This window comes from Scyliorhinus canicula, chromosome 1 (genome assembly GCF_902713615.1).
Source record: "Scyliorhinus canicula chromosome 1, sScyCan1.1, whole genome shotgun sequence".
Classification (NCBI taxonomy): domain Eukaryota; kingdom Metazoa; phylum Chordata; class Chondrichthyes; order Carcharhiniformes; family Scyliorhinidae; genus Scyliorhinus; species Scyliorhinus canicula.
Genome location: NC_052146.1, coordinates 179,546,096 through 179,562,800, shown reverse-complemented (window position 1 = coordinate 179,562,800; position 16,705 = coordinate 179,546,096). Strand labels below are relative to the sequence as shown.

The 16,705-nt window shown below is 45.9% G+C and overlaps 1 protein-coding gene and 1 long non-coding RNA gene across 5 annotated transcripts in view; one reads left to right on the top strand and one right to left on the bottom strand.

Annotated features, from left to right (window-relative positions):
- The window catches only part of LOC119969647, a 41,483-nt gene extending 36,195 nt beyond the window's left edge, over positions 1 to 5,288 (bottom strand). Inside the window, exon 1 of the long non-coding RNA XR_005461435.1 lies at positions 5,121 to 5,288. This is a non-coding gene — a long non-coding RNA (uncharacterized LOC119969647). The remainder of the gene's footprint in view (positions 1 to 5,120) is intronic.
- Positions 1 to 16,705, top strand: part of prkn (parkin RBR E3 ubiquitin protein ligase) — a 1,360,483-nt gene that overhangs the window by 479,250 nt on the left and 864,528 nt on the right. The window lies entirely within an intron of this gene.

The following is a 16,705-nucleotide window of genomic DNA, read 5'->3' as shown; positions in this document are numbered from 1 at the left end:
TAACTGTCAGAAGAATGTCTAATTATCTGATTGTTACTGTGCTGTTCATACAAATTGCGACCAAAACCATTTGTTCGCTCCCCAGGGCCGTTCAACTGTGCGTCCCAGCGGAAGGGCATCCTGGTAGGTCAGGAAATGCATCACTTCTTTCAGGCAGCAGTTACTTAAATTCCATCAACTTACTTCAGACAACCTGCTTCTTCAGACAATGTAGGCATTTGTGATGGTTGTGCATTTAATTCCCTCCACGGCATGACAAAATGAAGAAACGAGAAATGAACATAGTCAAAGACACCAAATGTCGCTGCAAGAAATCCTACCGACATTATGACCAAAGAGGATCATTGGAAAAGAACTGAGGTTCCTTAAGAATACGGAATTAGAAAAGGTTAACATGCTAAATGATTACTTCAAGGAAATACTTATTATTCAAACATGTAGCTGATCAAAGGAGGTTCTGAAAGTCAATTTAATAACTTTGGTATCACTTGCACAGACGACCCAGACAGGCTAAGAGGGCTCAAATTAAGTAAAGCCAGAGGTCTGGATGATTTATACCTACGGTTATCACACAAGAATAGGGACAAAATCTGCAACAAACTGGCAGTTACCATGAGAAAGCTGATGATTGCAAGTGAGGGCCTGCTGTTTTGGAAACAAGCCAACAGGAAAGTTAAAAGTCTAAAAGCAGTAAGCAGAGGACTCAACCACTTTAGCAACAGGAGTGGGCCATTAGCCTCTGAAGTGGATATCACTTTTCAAATAAATCTTTTTTCTTTTTTTTTAAATTAGTGTCACAAGTAGGCTTACATTAACACTGCAATTAAGATACTGTGAAAATCCCCTAGTCACCACATTCCGTATTTGGGTACACAGAGGGAGAATTTAGAATGTCTAATTCACCTAACAGCATGTCTTTCGGGACTTATGCGAGTAAACAGGAGCACCCGGAGGAAACCCACGCAGATATGGGGAGAATGTGCAGACGCCGCACAGACAGTGACCTAAGCGGGAATCGAACCCGGGTCCCTGGCGCAGTGAAGCAACAGTGCTAACCACTGTGCTATTGTGCAGATCATGGCTAATCTGGGATCTAACTCTATGTAGCTGCTTTTCCCCCATTTTCTTTCATACACTTCAGTTGACTAAGATCTATCAGTCTTGAACTCAAAATTTTAAAAAAATGACCCAGCAACAGTTGCCATTTGCGACAGTTCTAAACTACTACTACTACCCTTTGCATGTTTCTAATATTGCTCCTGAAAGGCCTGACTCTAATATTTCAACTATACCACATTCCTCAGACACGATTCAGCATTTCCGTTACACCTGGGCACAATAGGTGATGCACGCATGAGTCCCAAATTAGGCCTCATATCAGGCGCCAGGTCAATTGCAGGTCACTCAACTTGCTCCATCAGGCACGATCTGGATCTCATCTTCGCTGGGCGAGATCCATCCTGCGCCCGAGACTCACCGACTGCACATGGGAGACCATGCCAAGGAGCCATTGAGTACTGGTCCACACAAATGTGGACCAAGTGCAATGACACCTGGGGGGTGGCTCCCTGGCCATTGGAGACCCCTGGGCGGTCGGGGACAGGGAAGGGTAGTACCCTGGCACTCCCCCTGACATCTGGGCACCTTGTCCTTGCCAACCAGTCACCTGGAAGAGCCACCCAGTCACCCTGGCAGTGCATTTCTAGAGTGCTGGGGTATGGCCAAAGGTGCCAGCTTGGCAGTGCCAGGGGGCCCTCATGCCAGGTTGACACAGTCAGGGGTCAGGTTTGGTGAGCCTTACCAAGTAGATGGGGGGGCGAGGTGAGGGGGTTTCCCAGCAGCCTCTCCACGGTTGGGGTGAGGGAGGGTCAATAAAGCTGGGCAGGGGCCTGGGGTGAAGATTGGTGCTGCCAGGCAAAATGGCACCCCAATCTGTATGCAGGAAAACCCTGGAAGTGCAGCCTCAAAACTCCCCGAGGCAAAAAAACAGTAAAGTGCCGTTGGATAGCGGGATGTTCCTCGGCTAAATGCACCCGACAGCGGACTTTAACTTCAATTCACTGAATTACGCCCATAGACTTCTCAATCAGTCAAAAGAGTTTGTTTCTACCTGCCCTATCAGTTCCCCTTAATATTTTGAAAATGTTGATCAGATCACCCTGTAACCTTCTAAACACCTGAAAATGAAAATCTAGTTTGTGTAGTCTCGCTTTCTAATTTAACCCTTGGAGCCCAGGTATCCTTTTGCCAAAACTATGCTGCATTTTCTCAAAGGCCAGTATGTTCTTCCTAAGAGGTGGTACCCAGAACTGCTCAAAGATCTCAGGGTTGTTGCAGTACAAGTTCTATTCCCTTGTATTGTAGTCCTCTAGATATAAAGACCAGTATTCCATTAGTGTTCTTAATTATTTTCAGCATATGTTGATGATATTTTAATGATCTATAGACTTGAAATGAAAATCGTTTATTGTCACGAGTAGGCTTCAAATGAAGTTACTGTGAAAAGCCCCTAGTCGCCACATTCCGGCGCCTGTTCGGGGAGGCTGTTACGGGAATCGAACTGTGCTGCTGGCTTGCCTTGGTCTGCTTTCAAAGCCAGCGATTTAGCCCTGTGAGCTAAACAGCCCCTTGGACCCTGAGAGTGCGATCTACTGACCATGTCACGCATGGCGCAAAAACGAGCAGGCTGGCTAAATAGCGGGCGAGGCCGCAATCAGGAACCATGCCGGGCGCTGATCGGTTTGCGATTTAACTGGCCTGCTCCTGTTGGCAAGGTGAGGATGCTGGCGAGAAACCAATAATCACCCATTCAGACCAATCTCCATTCCATTAATGAGAAGGCCCCTCTATTGAATGGCCACCTGTGATGTCACCGCCACCCCAGCAAGTGGTCACCGTTTAGTATACCTTTTTAAAAACGGGAAGCTGGCAGAGTCGCTGCTGTGGGGATCTGAGGAAGGGTCCACCTGCATCATGACCATGCCCCCAAGGCCATCACTGACTAGGCAACGCCTTGAACACCGTCACTCATGGTGCAGACATCGTGCTCCAGGCTCTCCACTGCGATCGCCACCCTAGCAGTGTTGACCTCAGTGCCACCCATTGCCAGCTCCATCTCCTGCGCCTGTAGCCTTTGGGACTCCTCCAATCGGCTATAGACACATTGGAGTGTCACTGACACCCTCTCTGAATCTCACGGCTGCATCCTATCGGCTGCATCAGCTCAGGGATAGCCTGGTCCAGAGGCTCAGCATCTGACTGGGACCAGCTTGCTCCTGGAATCCAGCAGACCTCCGACTGTTGTCTCCCTTCAACATTCCTGTCTCCACCTGTTGTTCTTCTGCAACTGTGTGGTGCCTACCAGAATGTGTCCGAGACACCTGACCGCTACTGACGTCTTCTGAGGTGTAGGCTGATCTCGACGTCGGTGACTGATCTGTCTTTGGACACACCCGCTACCCTCTGGGCCCTTTCCTCAAAGGGAGTGAGGACCGACATCCCGCCGCCCATGTGGGGGCCCGTGCCGGTATTGCATGGTGGGGGATGGTGCGGGATCATTGGGGGAGCTCCGGGGGTAGATGTTGGGACCGGTGCCAGGAGGCCGATGCCAACTCACTTGTGTGGCCTGGTGGAGGTCATTCAGCTTCTTGCGGAACTTTGTGGCGGTCCTCCTGGTCACACTCACCAACCCGATGGCTCCTGCCTCCCAGGCCGCATTGGCTGACCCTCCAACCCCTTTGGGGGAACAGGGTGACCCATCTCAAGTCCACCGGGTCCATGAGCCTGGCCAAGTCAGCATTCATGAATCGCGGCGCTGGTCTCCTTGGTGGCATGGCTGCATGCTGTCTGGGGTTTGCTCTGTTGGACCAGCTTAAGTGCAACTCCCCTTCAGTAGCAGGGAGCTGAAAGGAGTCCCAGCGAAGCTGTTGGCGAGACAGTCATTTGTGGCGTGAAGCCCATGAAGCTTTGTCTAGTGGCCTAATTAACATTAACATTAACGATGACGGCCTCGCCAGGTCAGCTGTCGGGAAACTCCTGGCATTTCCTGCTCGCTACACACTTAGAACGAATTTGGTTAGATTGAGCCCGATATCTCTTTCACTGTTGCTTGTCTTTTGTCATGTGGAAAGTACTGTATTCTATCCTTTTCAGATCCAAAACAGATTGCTCATATTTACCTACTTTAATATCTATTTTTCCCGTTTTTTCCCGTTTGCTTAATCTGTAAATATCACTTTGTAATTTTAGTTTCCAATTACATTTCTTGCAATGCCTCCTACCAGTGACAAACTTGGATATTTGGCTTCTATGAGTCACCCTGGGGGTGAGATTCTCTGTTGGCGAGATGATGGGCAGAATTCTCTGTTCCGCCGCACCAATTTTCTGGTGTGGCACGCACCCGCCAGCAGCAAGATTCTCCATCCCGCCAGCCGGCAAGTGGAATTTCCCATTGTGGGCAGCCCCACGCCGCAGCGAAATCCACGGGCGTGGGTGCACTGCAGGCTCAACGGAGAGTCCCGACAGCGGAGAATCCAACCTTATGTTCTCCCACTGCAGGAAAATTGCTTTTGATTTGTGCTCCAGCTGGGAAGCAATTCACTATTCCTCACCATGCAAATTTATGCACGTCAAGGAATCCGAGGGATTTCTGAGGAAATCCCGCTTTTGGGTCGCCATTTTGAGCGGGCGACGCAATTGGGAAGTCCTGCAGCCGGCCACCCCCCGTACCACAAATCAGCCCCCCTACCCCCTCCCTCCGCATTGCAAAGCAGGCCCCCATCCCCAGATTTTATGAGTGCACCCCCTTCCCCCAAGTACGGGGGTGACCCGACCCACCGCCCCTCCCCCACTGGGACCCCCTAAATTGGGAGACCCTCCTAGGGACTCCCTAAATAGGGAGACCCCCAGACAACCCCTAAATAGGGAGATCCTCCCAGGGCCCCGCTATATTGGGGGACCCCCTGCAGAAACCCCCAAACTAAAGGGACCACCCACAAGGACCCCCTGACGAGAGGGAACCCGCACCCCACCTCAAGAACCCCCAGAAAAGGTACCCCTGTCTGGAAGCTAGAGAGCAGTCAAGGCAGGGTAGTGAAAAGAATTACAGTTGTCACACTCACCTGGAAGCACCACATGTCAATTTCTGGAAAGAACAGCTGTATTTAAATCCCTCAGATCCTTTAGCTGCAAATCATTCATTCATTGGACTCAGTGGGCTGTGATTGACAGCTTCCACGAACCGGCTGCTTCATTCATCTTCCTCATGGATGAGTATGTCTAAGTGCTGAAACCACAATGTTTACAAACATCAACCACTTCAAAGTGCATTAAGTGCATTCCAATCACACCCCTTCATGCTTGAATGACTTTGAAGTGCTGAACTGGAAATTGACAGCACTTAGTTGATGTTTCTTATGCATGGGTCTCCTCATAGTGCTCCGGTTTCAAAGAAATGCAGGTTAGGTGGATTGGCCATTGTCACGTGAGTGTACATTTAAGAAATGGGTGTTTAGAAATGGGTGTGTATATAAATATCTGTAGTGAGAGTACCTTTCAGAAATGGGTGTTTATTACTGCAGTGATGTCAGAGAGTGGGTGGAGCTGGACTGTCTGTCAGCTTTTTACTTTTGCTTTAGGCTTTTTGCTGCAGGGTGGGTTTGGTTTCATTTTCAGTTTTGGAGAAGCTGCAATCACAGCAGGATGTGTGTGAATCTCTGCAAGCTTATGAATGCCCATTTGCTGATTTCAACGTGGTAACTGTTCTCCGTAGTGAATTTAAACCTGAGATGCTTCTGTTAAAAGTTTTGTTTTTAAGTCTTATGGATGTTAAAAGGAAAGCTTAAAGGATTACTTAGTGTTGTATTCTTTGGGGGTTGTCTTTGAATTAATGGTTCCTAAGATGTTCACTGTATGTTTTAAAAAGGTTAACTTGAGTTCATACAATAAACATTGTTTTGCTTTAAAAAATACTTTTTCCATTTCTGCTGTACCACACCTGTAGAGTGGGCCGTGTGCTCCCCATACCACAATCTATTAAAAGTTGTGGGTCAGGTGATCTCCGTGATACACTTTGGGGTTCTCTAACACCATGCTAAGTGCCCCTTAGGGTGCAAAATGATGTGCAGGTTAGGTTATGGGGAGAGGTTGGGGGAGTGGGCTGAGGTAGAAAGCTCTTTCAGCGGGTTGGTGCAAACTCAATGGACCAAAAGGTCTCCTTCTTCACTATGGGATTCTGTGATTTCTAAAGTCAGATCCCAGAGTGAGACCTGGCTTGATAGATCCTAACGTTTTGTTTAGAAACCATGGAGGGTAGTTACTGAACAGTCACATGAGTCTGCCTGTGGGCTTTTAACACAAAGAATAAAATGTTTATTAAAACAAAACTTAGACTTTAAGAAGGCATTTGATACAATGCCACACTTGTGAGAAAAGTTATATCCCATAGTATAAAAGGGACAGTAGCAGCGAGGATACAAAATTAGCTGAATAATAGGAAACATAGAGTAATGGTCAATGGATACTCATTGGGCTGGAGGAAGGTTTGTAGTGGTATTCCCCAAGGGTCAGTATTGAGACCCTTTCTTTTCCTGATATATACTAATAATCTAGATCTTGTGCAGGGAACAACTTCAAAGTTTTCAAATTATACAAAACTTTGGAAGTATTGTAAACTGTGAGGAGGACAGTGTCAAACTTCAAAAGCACAAAAAACAAGAACAGATCGATGGCAAATGAAGTTCAATGCGGAGAGGTGTGAGGGGGTGTATTTTGGTAGGAAGAACATGGAGAGACAATATAAATTATGGAGTAAAATTCTAAAAGGGTTGCAGGAGTAAAGGGGCCTGGGCAGCATGGTGGCACAGTGGTTAGCACTGCTGCCTCACAGTCCCAGAGACCCGGCTTCAATTTAAGCCTGAGGTGGCTGCCTGCGTGGAGTCTGCATGTTCTGTCCGTGTCTGCGTGTTGTTTTTCCAGGTGTTTCAGTTTCCTCCCACAGTCCAAAGATGTGCACGTTAAGTGGATTGGCCATGCTAAATTGCCCCTTGGTATCCAAAGATGTGCAGGTTAGATGGATTGGCCATGCTAAATTGCCCTTAGTGACCAAAGCGTTAAGTGGTGTTACGGGGATAGGGTGGAGGCATGGGCTTAAGTATGGTTCTCTTTCTAAGGGTCAGTGCAGACTCGATGGGTCTCCCTCTGCACTGTAAATTCTCTGATTTTATGATCTGACAGTGGAAGCATTGCTTGAGCAATGCCAATGTGTGCTTGACTTATGCACGGGAGTCATGTGCCAGGTGGTCAGCAGATTGCTATTTTGGCCCAGCAACTATGCTCTGGTTTTATTTGCTTGCTAAACTATTGATAATACTGCAAACTGTCACAGAATAAAGACATTATGACTGATACCAGGATATCAGGCATTTTCACGTACATGATGCTCTGAGCATGGTTGCACATCAACTGCACACTCGAGGAAAGGAACCCCTTTCAGTTTTGATGCATCCTTACATTTTGGGATTTTGCACCTGCAAAGTAACATGTGTGCAATGGATGGAACACTGTACCATTGGAAAGCTGGTTATTCTTTCAAAACACACCTCACATTTCTCTCTGGGGATAAAGAGAATGCGGTGTATCCCATTTCCTGATATTCAGTGCAAAGATCACCTCCCATACACAGCAATGTACAGCGAGATATTGCTGATGATGTTTGCTGCAGTGAAGGATCCTGGAAGAAGTGAAGAAGTTCATGGCCATGGTCACCTTTACAGCCACTGGCAATTCTGTACTCACTCTACTCCGAGGCTGCAGGTCTACCTGCAACAGGAGGCAGATTTCAGTCAGCATTTCCTTCATAAATCAGAGACTGTTCCTTGCTGAGATTTAAGTAGATTGCTCTCTGTAGAACTTGGGTGGATATGGCCTCTTGTTGAGATCCTTCCACCCCTCCTCTTGTCTATCTTTGAGCAGCTTGTTCTGCTCTGTGTTTCCTGTGTTGCTTCTGCACAACATCCCTGTCATACTGCAATTCAAGTGGGGTGACCCGCGTTCAAATCCCATCATGGCAGATGGTGACATTTGAAATCAATAAAGCTCTGGAATTAAAAGTTTAACGATGACCGTGAAACCATTGTCGATTGTTGTAAACATCCACCTGGTTCACTGATGTCCTTCAGGAAAGGAAATCTGCCATCCTTCCCTAGTCTGGCCTACATGTGACTCCAGATCCACAGCAATGTGTTTGACTTTTAAAATGCACTCTGAAAACAGAATAAGCCATTCAGTTCAAAGGCAACTAGGGATGAGCAATTAAGGCTGGTCCAGCCAACGATGCCCACATCTCATGCATGAATAAAAAAAAAACCTTTGAAGTCACAACCAAGGTTTTCACCATGGTAACACCACACCATACACCATTCAGAACTTTAAACAAAAATACAAACCACTGATCATGTCCATTAAGTCAAAAACATTCAGGAAAAATCAATTTCCAACTAGGCGAGAAATAATTGACAATCCCTTCAAACAATGGTGGTACGGAAGGTGTCTTTCCTACGGCTGAATACACGCTAGGTTAAAAGAAGTCGTTAGCAGAAGTTTTGTCGTTAAAAATGGAACTGCATCAATCAATCTAACATACTGACTGATATGATGATATGCCTGCCATGCATACGAATGGTGCAAGCTCTTAATGGCACCCCGGTGCATCTTGCACGAGAAAGAAGGATGCACTGCACGGACACCATTTTTCACGCAAAACAGTACCTGCCACACCAAAAGAATGGTGCTACACAACAGAATTTTGTCAGCAAGTGTTCTGACAGTGAGCAGAGAAGAAATTTCATCCACTTTGTCTCGTCTAATTTAAAATCCAGGTTCTGATGCCCACTGCACCACCTATTGCTCATAAACATGATTTTCAAACTACATTTAACAATGTGTGCAAACAGCCTAAATGTGATCCCATATTGTGGAAATATTTTTAATTGCACAATGTGAGGCCCCTTGAGTACTGTGAAATAAAATTGAAATCTGGATTTCCATCTGAACTGCTGCTGTATCAAAATTATTGAAGCAGATTACTGCTTTGAATATTCACACCACCAGGATTTGACACTGAGCAAAGACATCAAATAGAAATGACTGTTCCACTGTGATCTTTTTGTGTGCATAAATTAGCATATTTTTTAAGGCTGGAAGAATTAAAGTGCAATCACAGAGATTCATGTGCTGTGCCACATGTGTTGTTTTAAACTGTGCAACGCCCTTAATGCAGGATCGCATTTGAGAATCTGCCATGCGAAAGTTTTCATTCAGCAGAGGATGCAAATATTCAGATAAACATTTCAAATACTCAAGGAGAATGAGTCATATAAGAGACTAATGTTTATTAGCCTGTTTGCACAACAAGTATTGGCATTGTATGCTGGGATAGATTTTGGATTCAAACCTAATCAGTGTTTTCATTCCCACACCTTTAGAATTGTACCAGAGTGAAAACCACTTTGGTAAGAGCAGATTTACTTTCTATTGAGCCCTTGGGCCATACAGTTTGACAGCTCTTTTTTATTAATTTGAACTGTTGGAGCTGGTACGGGACTTATTTTTAAAGTAAATAACGTAATTGGAGCATCTCATTGACAATAATATTCAAAAATTGCAACGAGTAAGGATAAACATTCAAATTAATTTTGAATTTGCCAGCTAGGGAAATCATTTCCTCGACTGCCAAGGAAGAGGACAAATATTGACTGTCAGATAATCTGAAACATTTCTACTAGCACCCAAGTGTACCACTGTGCATATATCCGCAATTAGTCAGGAAACTGGATAGATACCCAGAGAAAGAAAGTCTTCACAACGAGGACACCCTAAGGCACTGTACCTGACACTTTATAGCCAATGAAGTACTTGTTTTTGAAATATAGTCATTATTCTAATACAGGAAATGCAGCAAGGCCCCACAAACTTCAAAGCAACAATGACCAGGGCATCAGTTTTCACAATTTTGTTTGACATATGAATATTTCCCACATCTCAGGGTGAACTCAATGACTCTCCTTCAAAGCAATGCCAAAAGATTTTTTTTGTCCTTTTGTTTAATTTCCTCCCAGGGGTTCAAATTAAGCAATAGATCTCTGCTCCCTTTATGTTGCCCTTATTGTAAAATGGACCTCTGACCCTTTATGATCATTTTCAAATCACAGATTCAGAGAAGAGCAGGAAGCAACAGCAAGGATCTTCTCAGAGTTTTTACCTGAGAGCATTGAGCCTGAAATTCAGATGGCGAATGGAGTATAAATAAAAGTTCTGAAACGAAGGAAAGGGAAGAGAGAAATCAATCATCAGTAATTTAGGCAGTAGAAGTAAAAGAAAAACTAAAAGGTATAAAGGGTCTTCCGTGCCTTCCATGGAGTGTTTCATGATGGCAGAGGTGACCGACCATTGGCCGGCAGCAGCATCTTCTGATCTTGCCACTGTCAATGGGGTTTCCTGTTGAATGCACCCGCTACCGAGAAACCTGTGGCAGAGGTTTGCCATCGGAGGGACCGGCCAGAAAATTCTGACCAAAGTAATTAAACCATGGCAGAGACATAAGAAACATGTCAGTAAAACATTAAAGTAAAAAAACAAATTAGGGAGTGCAGCTGAAGTGTTCTTTGAACAAATGCAGAGTATAATGAATAAATTAATGCAATTGCAGATACAAATTCCACTTGGAGGGTATGAAATGGCAACCATTTCTGAGCTGTGGCTACAAGGTAGTCAGGACTGTGAACTGGAAATATAAGGCTGTAAGGTTGAATAAAAATAGCAGAAGGGGATGAGCAGCCTTAGTAATTCAAGATGAAAATACTTCCATAAGAAGTATTCACGAGAGGCAATGGTATTTTATGGGAAGAATCAAGAACCAGGGGCTGAATCTTCTGATAATTTGTCAGTGTCAGTGAGAAAAATGATATGTAACTATCCAGCTGTACATTTGAGTTTTCTCTCCAGATTCTCTGGCACTGTGATGGACAACAAGAGAAAGGCAGAATGGAAATAAGTCAACACTTAACAGGGACACACCTGACCAACTGTGAAGCCAAAAGGGTTTGAGTGAAGTTAAGGCAAGTGAAAATGAAGGTTCAAGTTGTGAAATGTGCACATTCTTGGAAGAAACATGGAAATTAAAGACCTCAAAAGAAACTGGGAATTATTGGACATGAAGAGGAATCAGCCAAAAAAATTAAAACTTCAGCGAAGACATAAAAACATGTGAAATAACGGACAGAAAACTTGGAGAAAAAAGGAAGTTGCAAAAATTTGCAAAGTGGAGTTAAGAAGGAGAACTTAATGAAACAATGATGAAAATTCAGCAAAAATCAACTCGCTCTTGTACTTTATGCCCCTATTAATAAATCCCTATATGCTTTATTAACTGTTATTTCCACCTGTCCTGCCACCTACAGTGATATATGCACACATAGAATAGAATCCGTACAGAGCAGAAGGAGGCCGTTCGACCTATTGAGTGTGCACCAAACCTCCGAAAGAGCATTCTCCCTAGGCCCTTTCCCCCACCCTATCCTTGTAACCCCGCACGTTGATCGTGGCCTAACCTGCACATCTTTGGACACCAAGGGGTAATTTAGCATGGCCAATCCATCTAACCTGCACATCTTTGGACTGTGGGAGGAAACTGGAGAAGCCAGAGGAAACCCACGCAGACACAGGGAGAAAGTGCAAACTCCACACTCAGTCACCGGAAGCCAGAATTGAACCTTGGGAGCCTGGAGCTGCGAGGCAGCAGTGCTAACTACTGTGCCACCGACAGGAGAAGCTCTGCAGTACTCACCAGAGCATGTTTCATGATTGATCATGATCTACTGCATCCTGTAGAATATATTCATCCTCAGGTAACAGGTCTTGCTACCAAATATATGAGTAACTGATAAGGAGGAGGGACAAGCTGAAGAGAAAGAAAAGGAGGGGGAAGAAGGAGGCAAGCAACATATTTTCTTTCCAGCATCATGATCACCTCATCCGGCTGCGACACCAGTGAGGACAAACCCAATTTCCCATTCATTAACAGTTCCACACCTCAGCTTTCCTCTGCTAGGAACATTATAGTGTCCTCTTGGTCACAGTGTTGAAACAAAAGCCACCACAAAACAATCATTCCAAATCAATATTATCAGAAAAACCATCCAATATTTCATACAAAATTCAACTATTTATCCTTGCTCAGTCCCTGAGTGCCTGTTTTCCGTGTGCCTTTCCCTGTCTTAGTGCTCCCCTGTAGTGTGACACCAGTGGTTGAAGCATGGCTGGTGCCAGGTTGGCACTGCCAGGAGTCTGACCCGCAGGAGCCTTGACACTTGTAGAGGGGTTTTTCCTTGGGGCCTCGCCAAGGTTGGGGGTCGATAAAGCCGGGGGGGGGGGATGCCTGAAGGGGGATGGGAAGATCGAGGCTGTCGCTCAAAATGCCGCCCTGATCAACGAGCAGTCATTTCTGCTGGCGAGATCAGCTTGCCAGCAGGGAATCTCTCTAAGTGCGGAGAAAAACGCCCTGAGGCCACAAAAAACGGAAAAGTGCCGTTGAATAGCGGGGTGATTCTTGACACTGGAACCACCGAGAAACACTCCGTTAAACACGCGCAAAAGTGAACTTAAACATTTGCCTGCTGAATCGCGCTCTGCTTCTCTTTGTGTCGCATCTCCAATTCTCATTCTTTTTGCTGTATTTCTATTGTTTCATTTGTAACTGGATCTTAGTTAATTCCACTGATTTTAGCCTCAACCGAGGCTTGTTTCTGCCAATTCTTTCAAACTTAAATGCTGAGTGATTTCTTCAATTATTTCCACCTTCCTGGCTTTAACCGGTACTTGCCAATTCAATTAGCTTATTTTTTCGAAGCCTTTCTAAATAAACTAAAGGCATGTCCTCCACCTGAAGAAAAGCCATAGCAGCTTCCAGAGCTGTCCTCTTATACTATTGCAAACCTGGAGCAGGATTCTCCGCCGGCGGGATTCTCCATTTTGCCGGCGCCTAAGGGTTTCCCGACGGCATGGGGCGGCCCTACAGTGGGAAAACCCATTGATCGGCTGACGGAATGGAGAATCCTGCCGGCAGGTTGAGGCAGAAAAGTAGCTCGGCAGGGCGGAGAATCCAACCCCAGGTGTCTATTTTTAATAAAAAGCTGTACCACAAATCGTTGCTGTCTCTTGTTCTGAAGATCCCCGGCTGATGACCCCAAACGATGTTACGACATCCTGGGCCAGTGCTCGGTCAATTCCAACTCCACTGACCCAGAATCATAATAATAGTAATAATAATCTTTATTGTCACAAGTAGGCTTACATTAACACTGCAATGAATTTACTGTGAAAAGCCCCGAGTCGCCACATTCCGGCACCTGTTCGGGTACACAGAGAGAGAATTCAGAATGTCCAACTCACCCAACAGCACTTCTTTCAGGACTTGTGGGAGGAAACCGGAGCTCCCGGAGGAAACCCACGCAGACACGGGGAGAACATGCAGACTCAACATAGACGGTACACCAAGCGGGAATCGAACCTGGGACCCTGAAGCTGTGAAGCAACGGTGCTAACCACTGTGCTACCGTGCCGCCCACATGGTCACAACATGGTTGAACTTAACTTTTGGCTGCCCAATAACTATAGTCACCAGATTTGTCAATTTAAACACAATTAACTTTTTATTATTAACAGTAACTATAATTAAATAGGCAACAAATACAATTGGTTAACTGCTATTTAAACGCCAACCCCCCCACCACCCCCTTTTAATTCGCTCCACCCTCTACAATACACATGCAGACAAACAAACACAAAGGGGAAGAGGAGTGTAAAATAATTAGGGAAGTAAAAGGATTAAAGTATTTATTTCAGATGGATGTCTTCCAGTTAGTTTCTTCAGTCTAGGCTTTTAGATGTATATTGGGCTGGATTCTCTGCTGTCGGGATTCTCCATTGTGCCGGCAGCCTGGAGAATTCCTGACGTCGTGGGGCTGACCACAATGGAAAATCCCATTGGCTGGCTGGCCAGCCGGAAAATCCCGGGGGCACGCCGCACCAGAGATTTGGTGTAGCGGGACAGAGAATCCCGCCCATTATCTTTTCTTTCAGCTTGTAATGGTTTTCACTGTAGACTCTCAGAACTAGCAGGCAGGCAGCATTTCACAGAGAGACAGATTCTTCTTTCAGGGTCGAGAAGCATCTACCTTCAGACAGTGAGCAGTGGGGAAAGAGAACGTCGCTTCCACCTTGGGAGTCCAATGGTTTCTCCTGGGTTCTCTTTGAAAAATTACATCTGACAGGAACCAATCGCAGTCGGTTGCCAGGAAGAATATTGACAATGGCCAATTCATTGCCCACCAGCCAGCCAATCGAAAGAAACCCTCCATTCTCTTGGGTGCCATAAAGTCTGGGATCTTCTGTCCAAAATACAAAACTTTATAACACAGTGTACTATTTTGAGACCGAGTTTCTTACTTTCTCTGCTTGACTTCAAGGTATGTCCTCATTAATGATCCATGGACCAAAATAAAAGAAATAGGAACTAAGGGAATTAACAGGATGGGCCCTTACACCCGGGTGTGGAGGACCTCTGTGCATCGTGCTGGTCAATTGGATGGCCGAGTTTGTGGGCCACCTAATTCACAAACAGAAATGGCATCTTCTGCTGCTGTCACTGTAATCCCACTTTAGGTATAAAATTCAGCCCACCATGTGTAGATCCCACCTTGATACCCTCTAAAGTAGCACATCGTACTGAGTTAGTGGCTGTGAGTGTGAGATCGATTGATGATGAATTCTGTTTTGTTCTCATCTTCGTCTTTGAATTCATACTTTTGCACCAGTGCCTGGCCAGATGACAGCTCTCAGATATGTGAAAGGAGAAAGGCACAAGATCATAGATCATAGAATTTACAGTGCAGAAGGAGGCCATTCGGCCCATCGAGTCTGCACCGGCTCCTGGAAAGAGCACCCTATCCAAGGTTAACACCTCCACCCTATCCCCATAACCCAGTAACCCCACCCAACACAAAGGCAATTTTGGACACTAAGGGCAATTTATCATGTCCAATCCACCTAACTTGCACATCTTTGGACTGTGGGAGGAAACCGGAGCACCCGGAGGAAACCCACGCACACACAGGGAGGATGTGCAGACTCCGCACAGACAGTGACCCAAGCCGGAATCGAACCTGGGACCCTGGAGCTGTGAAGCGATTGTGCTATCCACAATGCTACCGTGCTGCACAGATAATGGTTGCAGTGAGGGTAAGGGGGGCGGGGGAAGGAAGGTACATGCTAACATAATCTTCACATTGTGAATCAGAAGATATTGTGAAATGAGGGGAAAGTGGGATACGAGAAAGATGGTAAACTATGAGTACTATCGTCAATCCTTTAAGTATCATGATGACCAAGGGTTCAGTCATGGATATCCTGGTGGCGTTAAGCACCGCCTTTTCCATCAATGAGGACATCCAGTTTTGCCTGTCTCCCACCAGTTAGCTACTGCTACCTTTCGTTATGCATTCTTTTCCCTTCAAGAGAAAGGGAAGACTGTCAGTGATGAGTGTGGTGCAATATCTGTGGACAATGTGTTAAATAGCTGGCATGGATGCCATTTGCGAGATGTAGATGTGAAGCTTGCAGCAGTGTTGTGTGGGTAAGGGTGAGGTAAAGCTAAGGATGTTCAGCAAGAGTTGTGACTGATGGAAAGTATTCATTGATGAGAGATGAGGGTGCGATGCATTGAACAGTTTTTGAAGTTAATGGCACAGCTGGTGCAATGTGGCAATGCATTCACTAACCTTGACAACTTGTGGGAGATTATTGAACCTCTTGGGCAGCACGGTGGCTTAGTGGTTAGCACTAGAGACTCCAGGGACACGGGTTCAATTCCGGCGTCGGTGACTATCTGTGTGGAACATAGAACATAGAACATACAGTGCAGAAGGAGGCCATTCGGCCCATTGAGTCTGCACCGACCCACTTAAACCCTCACCCACCCTATCCCGGTAACCCACTAACCCTTCCTAAGCTTTTTTGGTCACTAAGGGCAATTTATCATGGCCAGTCCACCTAACCTGCACATCTTTGGACTGTGGGAGGAAACCGGAGCACCCGGAGGAAACCCACGCAGACACAGGGAGAATGTGCAGACTCCGCATAGACAGTGACCCAGCAGGGAATCAAACCTGGAACCCTGGCGCTGTGAAGCCACAGTGCTAGCCACTTGTGCTACCGTGCTGCCCTGGAGTTTGCACTTCCTCCCCATTTCCGCATGAGTTTCCTCCGGGTGCTCCGGTTTCCTCCCATAGTCCAAAGATGTGCAGGTTAGGTGGATCGGCCATGATCAATTGCCCTTTAGTGTGTACAAGGTGAGGTTAGATGGGGTTACGAGATAAAGGGGGTAGGGTGGGGGCCTGACCCTGGGTAGCGTACCTTTTCAGACTGTCGGTGCAGACTCGATGGCCCGAATGGCCTCCTTCTGCACTGTGGTGATTCTCTTTTGGCACTGTATCCACATCCTCAGGGCCAAACTATTGTTACTGATTTGCATGGCCATCTGCTCATATTGCTGTCTCAAGCCTTTCTGGCATCTCTTGGCACCGTTTGGATAGAAACTTCCCTCTGCTTGTGAATATCCTGCACCAAGGTCTCCAGTGCACCAGCGAAAATC